This window comes from Hakea prostrata, chromosome 9 (assembly GCF_041222555.1).
Source record: "Hakea prostrata isolate BN-2017 chromosome 9, UWA_Hpros_2, whole genome shotgun sequence".
NCBI classification, from domain to species: Eukaryota; Viridiplantae; Streptophyta; class Magnoliopsida; order Proteales; family Proteaceae; genus Hakea; species Hakea prostrata.
Genome location: NC_142608.1, coordinates 60,762,338 through 60,775,213, shown reverse-complemented (window position 1 = coordinate 60,775,213; position 12,876 = coordinate 60,762,338). Strand labels below are relative to the sequence as shown.

The following is a 12,876-nucleotide window of genomic DNA, read 5'->3' as shown; positions in this document are numbered from 1 at the left end:
TCGCTTAGGGCCGGTTGCTTAGGTTGAGCGACCGCCACTAGTAACCGCCCCCATGTAATTTGCCATACAAGGGTGCTTTTACTAGGGGCTTGATACCCAAGGCCAACCTAGCCCTAAATAAGAGATGGGGGAGATCTTACCTTCATTCCGGACATCTCTGAACAACACCTGACTTCCAGAATTCCAAGTTCCAGCCAAGGCAGGCTCTTCAGATAAAGGATCCAGATCCATGGGTCCTGGGTATGGATCATGGGCTTCAATCCGGATACTCCACAAGTTCACCCGACTAGACCTTCGGGTTCTCGGACCTGGAATACGGATCTCGGGTTAGAAATATGGGGGGTGTTACATTCCTCCCTCCTTAGAAGAAATTTCGTCCCCGAAATTACAACGTACCTGAAGGTCCAAAAAGGTGAGGATACTTGGACCGCATCTCATCTTCTTTCTCCCAAGATGCTTCCTCAAAAGAGTGATTCTTCCATCTGATCTTCACCAAAGGTATAGTCCGATTTCTCAACTGCTTGTCCTTCCGATCCAAAATCTCAGCCGGTTCTTCATCATACGTCAAATCCGCACTTAAACCTTCCGGTTCATGCTGGAGCAACTGCTCTGCACTTGTCAAGCATTGCCTTAGCATAGATACATGGAATACATCATGCACACCAGCAAGAGACGGGGCAGAGCCAACCGATAAGCTACTGGTCCAACCTTTTCAATAATGTCAAAGGGACCAATATACCTAGGGCTGAGCTTTCCTTTAACATTGAAACGCATGACTCCTTTCATCGGCGAAACTTTCAAAAACGCACGCTCACCAACTTGAAACTCAAGGTCAGACCTTCTTTTATCCGCATAGGACTTCTGTCGAGACTGAGCAGTTTTGATCCTTTCTCTAATCATATCCACCATGGTGCTGGTGGTTTCGATTAGATCAGGGCCAAGAACATGCCTTTCCCCAACTTCATCCCAATACAGAGGAGTTCTACAAGTCTTTCCATACAGGGCTTTAAACGGGGCCATTTCAATAGTAGACTGATAACTGTTATTATAAGCAAACTCCACCAAGGCTAGGTGGTCATCCCAGTTACCACTCATATCTATGACACACGCTCTAAGCATATCTTCCAAGATCTGTATGGTCCTTTCCGATTGACCATCGGTCTGAGGATGATGAGCAGTACTCAAATTCAGCTGAGTACCCAGAGCTTTCTGCAGACTATTCCAGAAACGCGACGTAAACCTCGGGTCTCTATCTAACACAATACGAACCGGAACACCATGCAGTCTCACCACATTATCAACATAGAGTCGGGCCAACTTATCCATAGAATAGGTGATCTTCATTGAAATGAAGTGTGCCGATTTGGTTAATCGGTCCACTACCACCCACACCGAGTCATTCCCTTTTCCAGATCGGGGCAGACCAGTGACAAAATCCATAGCAATGTCTTCCCACTTCCAACTAGGTACTCGAAGAGGTTGCAGAAGGCCAGACGAAGGCTGCCGGACAGCTTTCACACGTTGACAAGTCCCACACTTAGCAATGAAATCTTCCACATCGTTCTTCATGCCAGACCACCAAAAATACCCTTTCATATCATGGTACATCTTCACGCTTCCGGGATGAATAGTAAAGATGGACTAATGAGCATCAGTCAAGATTTCGCTTCTGAGGTCTTCCACAACAGGAACACAAACTCTTCCTCTAAAAACAAGAGCACCATCAAAGGCTAGGGAGAAATCTTCCACGTCCTTAGTCTTTGAAGTGATCAAGTCAATCTTCTTCTTCAATTCTGGATCAGTCGATTGTAGAGCAACAATTCGGTCCCTCAAACTCGGTCGAACTGATACCGCTGCCAAAATAGCACCAGAACTTTCTGACAAAATCTTAAGTCCAAATCTTACAATGGAGAACAATAAGGGCTTATTGAGACACGTCAGAACCACACTTCCTCGATTACTCCTTCTACTTAAGGCATCAGCAACCACATTAGCTTTTCCTGGATGATACTGAATATCACAATCATAGTCCTTCACCAGTTCTAGCCATCTTCTCTGTCTCATATTCAACTCCTTCTGAGTAAAGAAATACTTGAGACTCTTGTGGTCAGTGAAAATCGATATCTTTTCACCATAAAGATAGTGACGCCAAATCTTTAGAGCAAAAACCACAACTGCCAATTCCAAGTCATGAGTAGGATAATTATGCTCGTAGTTCTTCAACTGCCTAGAAGCATAAGCTACCACCTTCCCATGCCGCATCAAAACGCAACCCAAACCAACTTTAGAGGCATCGGTATACATTGTCAAACCTCCAGAGTCATCTGGTATCGTCAACACAGGAGTGTTAGTTAACCTTTTCTTGAGTTCTTGGAAACTCTCTTCACAGGCTTCCTTCCACTCAAACTTGACTCCTTTTCTGGTAAGCTTTGTCATAGGTGCTGAGATTCTGGAGAAATTCTCAATGAAGCGCCTATAATAACCCGCCATACCAAGAAAACTTCGAATCTCCGTGACTGACTTAGGTCGGTCCCAATCAGCCACAGCTTGAACCTTTGCAGGATCAACTTTAATTCCGTCAGCAGAAACAATGTGACCTAAGAACATAACTTTAGGTAACCAAAAGTCACATTTGCTGAACTTGGCAAACAACTTCTTCTCTCTCAAACGCTGCAAAGCAAAACTCAGATGCCCAACATGTTCTTCTTCGCTCTTTGAATAGATCAGAATGTCATCAATAAATACAATGATAAATTTATCTAAGACATCCTGAAATACTTGGTTCATCAGATCCATGAACGCTGCCGGTGCATTAGTAAGACCAAAAGGCATAACTCGGAATTCATAATGCCCATATCTAGTCCTAAATGCAGTCCTGCACACATCACTGGACTTTACTCTTAACTGATGATACCCAGATCTCAGATCGATCTTCGAGAACACAGAGGCACCTTTCAACTGATCAAACAAGTCGTCGATCCTAGGGAGAGGATATTTATTTTTAATCGTCAACTTGTTCAATTCCCGATAGTCTATGCACATTCGCATACTACCGTCCTTCTTCTTCACAAACAACACCGGGGCTCCCCACGGCGAAACACTGGGTTGGATAAACCCTTTGCTTGACAAATCATTTAACCGAGTCTCAAGTTCCTTCAACTCCGTCGGAGCCATCCGATACGGAGCTTTGACGACACGGAGCTGCTCCAGGAATTAGATCAATTGAAAACTCTAACTCCCTCTCTGGAGGCAAACCAGACAAATCATCAGGGAAAACTTCAGAATCAGTTAAAGTCCCTGACAACTTCGATATCAGACAACCGTTTCACACCTTCCGAGACATCCACAGAAGAGGAAAGAAGTCCAACATTCTTAGTCCACTGCCTGACTTTCACAGTCGCAGCCACTATCTTCTTGCTCAACTTCTCTTAACTACTTTGATACTCAAACGGACTATCATTCATAGGATGAAACAGTACCTTCCTTTCCGAACAAAGGATAACTGCACCATACTTAGATAACCAATCCATTCCAAATATCACATCAAAATCAGACATGTCCAACTTGATCAAACGGGCTTCAAGGGTTCTACCAGCAATAACCACGGGACAAGATTTAACCACTTCATCTAATCTAACAACAGATCTGGTTGGAGTACTAATTACTAGTCCTCTTTCCAACTTCGCAAGTGTAACAGGAATACGACTCACAAATGAAGATGCTATGAATGAATGCGATGCACCAGTATCAAATAATACGAAAGCAGAGGTAGATGATACTGAAATAATACCTGTCACAACATCGTGATCTGTCTCAGATTCAGAACCAACAACATTGAACACTTTACCAGAGGGAACACTCGAAACAGGCTTCAAAGCTGACACCTGAGAATTCGGCTTCTGAGTGCAATTACGAGAATAATGACCTTGCTTCCCACAGTTAAAGCAGATCAAATCCCTACCACTCACAGGAGCTGCTGAAGAAGGATATGCAGGCCTCTGGTTATTAACCACTGGACGAGGGTTAGCATAGATCGGTCCAATACCCTGACTACCTGCAACAGGACGCACCGGTGCACCACTAGAACCATAGCTCGAAGCAGAGCTGAAACTGGAACTAGCTCCTTTAGGCTGAAACGAAGGGGAAGTATAAGGAGCAGGCCTAGAGAATCTCCGGTTACGGTCACCCAAATGATTCCTGTTCGAAACAGAACGCTGGAGCAGATAATTCTCTCTCTCATTATCTTCTACCTTCTTCGCATTCTACACCATCTCAACATAATCCACAATAGGATGAATTGCCAGGTAAGTCTTCAGTGACGGCCTCAAACCTTTGAAGAACTTCTTTGCCTTCTCACGATCACCTTTGAAAGCATCAGGGGCAAAATAGAACAATTCTTCAAACTTCTTCTGGTATTCCAGAACAGTACTGGGTCCTTGCGTGAGTGCCATGAACTCAGCTTCCTTAGCATTTCTCACAGACTCAGGAAAGTAATTCTTGCAAAATGCATCCTTGAAAATTTCCCAAGTAAGAACCGGGTGCGAAGCTTCCAAAATAGGTCTGGTAGCATTCCACCACGCATCAGCTTCATGCTGCAGTCTCTATTCTGCACAAAGAATCTTCTGAGCTTCATTGCAACGGAGGTTGCGAAAAGCTTTCTCCATCTCTCGGATCCACTTGTTAGGGAACAATGCATCCGACGAAATACCAGTAAAAGCAAGGATCTGAAGCTTCAAGAAATGCTCCATCAACCTTACATGCGGACCAGGGGCAAAACCGTCCACAAAAGTACCAGCTGCTGAAGTACCAGCTCCATTAGGATTAAGAGCTGCCGGGCATTCTGCGAGTAGCCGCAAAACCTTGCATCATAGTAGTAAACTGATTCTGCTGCTGATGCATCATATTTCCCAGAATGTTCATCACATCCTGAATAGAGACTACTTGCGGTGCCAGCGGAGGATTTCCACCAGTGGAAGGAATTTCAACTCGGGGAGGCTCAGTTCCAGTGTTTACTGTAGGTATCTCAACACGGTTCTGATTCCCACCACTTTCTTCTTCATCTTGACCATTAACAGCACGATTCCTTAATTGAACCATTCTGCGAAAGAATTCCAGAGATTAGCAACAATCAATGATCAAGTCCGGAAAAGATTTCACAAGTCAAAATAACTCCACAACATGGCCAACATTCACAAACAGAAGAAGCAACAAGCACAAATTCCAAAAATCAACAAAACAGAGCCAAAATCCAAAATTCTATGCAACAGCAATTGGACCGGTCGCTTGAGCCGGTCGCTCAAATCAATCGACCGCCAGTAGCGACCGCCCCAAAATACGCGCGACAGCAACGTTTCAAATACGGTTTTTGGGTCTCATTTCATTTCTACTTTGTTCCAAACTCATTTTGGGCTCTGGGGATTTCGTGCAAAGGGTTAGGAAAGTATTTTGGAGACTCCGTTGGCTTCGGATCTACTTCCCACGCGACGCATACACGCTACACATGTAATCTTCTCATGAAACCCTTCATTTCTATGGTTTGCATGATAGAACTACAATGTGTAACTATTTTTAGGTTTTCTTTTGTGCAAAAATGTTTCTTTTACTTCACATAACATGTCTAGGCATAGATCTACTGTTCACTATGCATTTTTACACAAATAGGTAATTATTAGACATCTCATGGCTTCTCATTTTGCATCTTTTTCGCCTAAAAACAGATTTTCTCACTAGATGGCTGCCCGCGGAGGTAGGAGAGTACCCATTCGCGGCCGAGGTCGTGGTCGAGGTAGAGGTGACGCACATGACCCAATCCATCCAGACTACTTTAGATCACTGGAGGCACAGGAGCTATACTTTGGCCACTTCAGTCATCGTACGATCGAGCATGGTCGACCAGTAGTGACTTCAGAGGTAGCACAGTTCCAGATCGAGAGTAGATTTGAGGCTGTGGGTTGGAGAAGTACCTTGTTTTTGAACGAGGATGCCTATCCCAAGCTAGTCAGGTTATTCTACAGCAACCTGACCTTCCACAGAGAGATGGATGGAGAGCACGACACTAGGCTAGTGATAGAGAGTCGGGTGAAGACTATAGACATACGCTTCACCACAGAGGAGCTGGCTCACATCCTAGACGTGCCATACATCCACGGCGACAGGAGATGGTTCGAGCCGGGGGCTGAGTCAGACGATGTCATTCATTGGGAGGAGAGAGCTCTCGTCTTCTCGAGCATTTGCCCACAGGAGTGCAGCGGGGTCGAGTCAGTGACCGAGCTGTATCCCTCATGCAGGATCATCTCCAGGATCATAGCACGGAACTTGCTGCCTAAGGCAGGTCATCAGAGTGAGATTTCACTCATGCAGGCTATGATGACCTTTTCAGTGTACACCCGCTACCAGATAGACTTGGCTTACATAATCCAAAATGCCATGATCTACCGAGTGACACATCCGGGGGGAGCAAACCTTGGATACGGGCGACTTCTGACACGGATCTTTGAGCACTTCGGGGTCGACTTCGAGGGAGAGGAGGTTGTCCCAGTTGGGCATGGCGGTACGATAGGGCACAGATTGGTCGCTCAGATGCACTTAACGGGCGGACCAAACTCACCAGAGATGCCAGCCGAGCAGGAGGACATGGATGTAGAGGCTGATGATGAGGATCATGCAGACTCGCCACCACCTTCCTAGTTCGAGACAGGAGGCACATCCGGGACTCAGGATACTTCGGAGGTCGCACCACCTTGGGCTAGGGGTCTGTTCACTCGGATGGACCAGTTCGAGCAAGGGCAGGTAGAGATGAGGGGCTAGATAGCAGAGTGCCTTGACATACTCTGCCAGATGAGACTAGCTCCACCACCACCACCACAGCAATAGATAGGTTTAGGTTTTGATTCACTTTGATTCAGTACTGACTTTAGGATTTAGATATGCTTATTGTAGTTTTTATTCAGCACATGTTCATTTCCTAACATTTTGTAAAGCGTAAAGTACGTTCCAAGTTATGTAAAGCTTTATCTTATTAATGAAACACAATTATGTTTATTGCACTTGTATTATTGTCACTTATGCATTTTCTTGATAATTACAATGTGAGAATGTATTTCACTTGACTTATTGTAAGTTATTCAAAAGAAGATCCACTTACTTTCTCAATTTGTTTCTAACGAAAGATGTTCTATTATTCACTCTAATTCTTTTGAGTCACTTCTGGATCTATGACTCAGATTGCTCATCTAACACTTGTATTAATTATTATTGACTTCGTAAAACTTGGCTTTGATACCACTCTGTCACACCCCACCCGTCGGTCTCGGTTACCCGCCCGACAACCCGTGGGTGCGATCCGTCACAAGATCCAAGGTTTTAGTCTATCAACAATATTTAAGACAAATAAAGATAATCAAGAGCAAAGAATATTCAATAACTGAAATAAATGAATTACAGGAGTCCAAAATACTCCAATATCAAAGGAAAGAAATAAAGAATAAAGGATAAAACAAAAATGAGGGCAGCGGAATAATTCAAAAGTGTTTATATCAGTTTCTTTCATGTTTGTTTTTCTAAGTCAATGAACTTAGACTCCAGTTTAATAAGGTAAGGGGTCCTCCAATTCTTCTCCAGTCTTTATGCGAACTGCCTAACCACCTTTCGCCTCTGACCATCAACCGGTGCGATAAGCGCACTCCATGCACCCGCAGGAACTCCCGCACATGCTATTTCCATCTCCCACTGGCGGTGCCACATCTTCTTCATACGGGATGGTTCCTTCATAGGAAACCAGCCCATCTTCAGATATAAATCCCTTTTCTGTGCAGGCTATAAACATACAAAGAATAAAGGAATGAGTTCTAAAGAACTCAGTGAGAAACAATCATATATCTCATCCATCATCCAATAATGCCATGATACAACAGTAATATGAATGAATGCAAAAATATGAATGATGCTATGATTTCTAACTATGCAAGTCTCTAACAGTTGACATGCTTTAAGAATAAACACCAGCCCTCCTCTCGGGTAAGTCTCATCACTCGATCCGGCAAGGACTGGTTACCTCTGTAGGGATCCCCGGGAAAAAGGGAAAGTCCACACCGGCTCACAAACCATGGTTAGGGGTTAAGTCCACACTCTCTCACCTCGACCATTGGTAATGAGTATTGGCGCATGTCGGGGTTTCTAATCCAATGCAAGGTCATAATGGTTACATGTCCACATGAAGTCCAGATATATCCCCTATGGCACCAACCAACTCGGTTCAGTATCCTTCGCAACCTAGGAGTAAGAATCCTCACGGACTGGCTACCTCTGTTGGACTCCACTCCTTAACCCTATGGTCATCCACATATTATTGGGGCGGATGCTCTCATGATTCCTCACGACACCCGGTCCGGTCCTTGGACATCCATGAGCCCAACCCTAACATATGCAACCCTACCATTTATATGACTAACAGTGGACCACCAAGTCACATCACTGTCATCACGGGTCACTCGGTTTCAATCCCCCTACCGAAAGGGTAGTAGCATGTGGGGTACCTAGCCATGCAATCTAGACTCATCCTAATAATGTCATCAATTAATCATGATAGTGCTGAAGGTATCAACAGGCATGTGTCCCATTCCACAGCCTTCTGATATCACCAGCCAAGATATTCCAAAAGGAACACCCCAACTATCATAACCATATACCAATTACCATAATCATATAACATTCACAATTCACCAGGTACTTATGAAATCAAGGCAAACAGCAGTAGTATATTAGAATTAAATACAATTACAGCAGCATATAACAATAGAAATTAAGACTAACAACTATCAGATTAACATGTTCAAGTATATGTAGATAGATAAGATAGACTGTCCTTACTTGCATATAATTGAAATGTCCGCAAAATGGAATCCAATAACTATTAGTAGACTTTTCTTTTAAATAGTAAACACCTAAACACAGGGTTATTAGAATATATAAGTCACATGAATCAATTTGAATCAGAACCAAAATCCAATTGGTCACTGTTTACCAGCCGGTCGCTTGTGCCGGTCGCTTAGGTTGAGCGACCGCCACTAGTGACCGCCCCAAAAACAGTGAGTTTCAATCCGAAACTCAGGCTTCTGATTACTCAATTTCAATCCGGATTTCGAGTAATCTTGACCTAAGTCTCGAATCAAACACTCCCTAAGCCAAAAGGGTGAGAGAAAATTAACCATTACCATCAATAGATTACCCATAACCCTCCCCTTGATTGGATTAACCATCTCACGGAAACAGGGTTCCGTTTACGGTTATTCCATCTCAAGTAGATTAAAAAAGAGAGTTAAAATATCCAAGGGGGTAATCACAAAGACGAGGGAAAAAGGGTAAAACTAATTTAACGGAAAAAGAGAGTAAAGAACAAAGGGTTAATTCAATACCTCACGCCAGAGAGTCAGAGAAGGAAAGAACTAATCTTCCAAGTCACTGTCAATACTCCAGAGACTCTTTCGGATCTTCCCCGCAGCCGTCTAACCTCCCAAATAAGCAACCACGAATAAAGTATTCGTTAATTAGACGGAGGTTGCCTTTTATAGAAGTCAGGGGGCAAAATAGGGCAAAATCCCCGAAAACAGACCGGGCGGTCACTTGGGCCGGTCGCTTAGGTTGAGCGACCGCCACTAGTAACCGCCCCCATGTAATTTGCCATACAAGGGTGCTTTTACTAGGGGCTTGATACCCAAGGCCAACCTAGCCCTAAATAAGAGATGGGGGAGATCTTACCTTCATTCCGGACATCTCTGAACAACACCTGACTTCCAGAATTCCAAGTTCCAGCCAAGGCAGGCTCTTCAGATAAAGGATCCAGATCCATGGGTCCTGGGTATGGATCATGGGCTTCAATCCGGATACTCCACAAGTTCACCCGACTAGACCTTCGGGTTCTCGGACCTGGAATACGGATCTCGGGTTAGAAATATGGGGGGTGTTACAATCTACCTCTTCCACCATTGGTTTTTTCCCTCTCCCCGAAGCCTCAACCATGGCTTCAGAATTCTAATACCCTTGTAAGAAGGGTTTGGAGGTGGCACAGAAGCTACATGTTCTGCAGTCAAGGCTCGAGGAGACCGTTGTTCTGTAGACACAACAACCTTGGCAGCTCTCACCCAAAGACTCTCGAGATCCATATTTGGAGGCACTACAAAGAAAGACGAAAGTCACAAAGTTCAAAAAATTCGCAGTATATTTAAGAAAGTGAAACGTGGCAATTAGAAAGCTCACGTTGAGCCAACCCCCAATACTGAAGGATGGAGTATGTATTCCATCTCATATCCATGTATCTCTTGATACCATGGAATTGGCTTGATATTCCCGACGGCAGCTCTGTCTTCTTTGGATAATGGAACGACCCGGTTACCCTCAGAATATGAAATGTACTGCTTCCAGGTGGTCGGGAAGTTCAGATCTGATTGGGGCGCTCGGCAGAAAAAATACCGTTTGCGCCACCCTTTGTGATTGGAAGGAGCAAGTTCCTTTGGCAAGAATGCTGCCCGTCCAGTCAAGCTCAACTTTGTTGCGCTTAGAAAGAACATGAAAATGTACAAAAAGAGGAAGAGAAGGTGTGATGCCCAGTTCAAAGCATAAACCCAAGAAGCCGATGATGAGACGCCAGCTATTGGGAAGGAACATTCCAGGACAAAAATCCCAGTGATTTAGAATGGTAGGAAGCAAAGTATTGAAGAAGGGAAAGCGAACTCCGCCCGGAAGGATCGAATCAACCCTCTCATCAGAATTAGGAGCCCCAAGATGGTACGAGGAAGGAAAGTCAAAAACTTTAACGGCCAAAGGAAGATTTTCCTCGTTATAGGAGGAAGCAACAGAATCAGGTCCACCGGCTGACCTAATAGGTTGTTTGGACTGCCCAGAAGATTCGGCGGTCACCTTTGGAGTCATGGATGGTCCAGACTTGGGAAGGACAGAAGAAGTCTCAGCTTTTTCTTCTACTTTTCTCTGTTAGGCTAACTTCTGCGAAGTCACGTCAAAGAGCAGTTAGGGTTTTCTTATCACCATCCGACTGCTCGGAGGAGATAGAAACAAAGGCCTCATCACCACTATCGCCTTTACAAGCGCTAAGCACAGGGGAAATTTCAGAAGAAACCCTATTGTCCTCCATTATTGAAAAATCTGATTGTGGTTTCTAGAGAAAAAAAAAAACCTAGAGACGAAAGTAAACTTTGCGAAGGAGTCAGTAAACTTACTGAATCACTGAGGCAGAAAGGTTGAAAACGAGAGGATCGTGAAGGCGTGAAGAAGACGAAGAGGTTTCAAAACTCCAGACAAGGAGAATGAAACCTACAAAGACAACGAACCACTTTTAAGCACTCACACGAGTGTTCGAGGACGTGTACGATTGAGATGAATTTAGCATCAACGATCGAGATTAGGAGACGGTTCGAAAGTTTGAACTCACGAATCCAAAACAGGCGTTCAGAAACCATCGTTTGATTGCGTGAGCAACAAAAGTTTTGGCTACAGAAGACGCGTGGCGTCACCCCCACAAAAAGTGAGAATACTCACAAAGCTCGAGAAAAAAACGGGACAGCCGCATTAAATGTGATATGACGTTTAATGGGTTGGGGGATTATGCAAGACTTTTGTTCGACGAAGAACCCAGTTAAAAACCAAGACCTCGGGATCGACCGAACGCTTGGTCTTGGGGGGCTCGTGATATGGAGAAAATATGACCGAACTTGGTTTATTTCTTGGTCCGACCCTCGACTCCGGTCGGGACGAAGGGAATCGACTCGCTTTGAGCGAGCCGGGTCCAGGAGGTAGCTTACTGAGGAAGAAAACTAACTCAGCCACAAGCACGCCCTAATCCGATACTATCGAAGTAGGTTGATTAACCTAATGATGGCTAGCAGTTTCCGGCGGCTGTCACTCATCGATATTATACGGATAACCACCAAATAACAATCAGGTTATCCTAGGAGTCATCTACTAGTCAAACTAGTAGAAGTCTATCACCCAACGGATCTATCTGTTAAGATCCAACGACTACCCAAAGAAGGCTCGAATACATCCAATGAAGGAGATTCAAAGGTACACTCTATATAAGACATCACCTACCCACAAAGGAGAAAAAAGGACGAAAACACTCAAATGCTTACTATCTGAATCGTATTCTTGTTATTCATTCCTTAGCTCTATGCTCTAGCAGAGCCGTTTGTGATTAAGTTCATCAACTGACTTAGCCTTCGGAGGTGGACTCTCGATCCCAGCGGTCAGGCCACATCTGACGCTTTATTTTGCAGGTCACTCTCGGGAGATCTAAGGGCTAAACAGATTTTGGATGCATCAAATCCAAATTATTCTTGTTGCTCCAAAATTTGTCAGCCCCGGTTCAACCAAGAAGTGTCTCGAACCTGAGACCTATAGATCAAAGGAAACTCGTGAAAGCAAGCCCCCTTTGTGGACGGAAAGCCACCTGCGATGGTAAAATCAGATTTTGGATCACATAATTCCTCGAAGGGAGGAGTTAATGCCCAAAGAGGTGAAGTTCTCTTGGTTAGGTGCCGGAGTTAATGTAGAATTAACTTGGCTTTTTTTTTGTCTCAGTCTAGCCAGTTTGGCTTAGCTTGTCACACTTACCAGAAGAAGGTATAAGTGACCTTTTTATACCAGAAGAAGATTCCATGGAGAAGATGGATGATAGCCGTTGGATGGCTTGACTTGATTCACAAGGGGAAAACCAAGGCAAAAGTGCAGCTTGCTTGTGCTTGAAGCAATTGGATTTAGGCAATCTTTACGAGGTCTGCAAGGATGCCTATCAAAAGTCAACATCGGATGGGACGTGTTTTGTCCTAATCTCCTCAACAAGCCAGTGGGAAGCAAGACCTAGAG

At 44.3% G+C, this 12,876-nt stretch overlaps 1 protein-coding gene across 1 annotated transcript in view; it reads right to left on the bottom strand.

Moving 5' to 3' along the window:
• Positions 1 to 12,876, bottom strand: part of LOC149005959 (disease resistance protein RPV1-like) — a 35,619-nt gene that overhangs the window by 21,604 nt on the left and 1,139 nt on the right. The window lies entirely within an intron of this gene.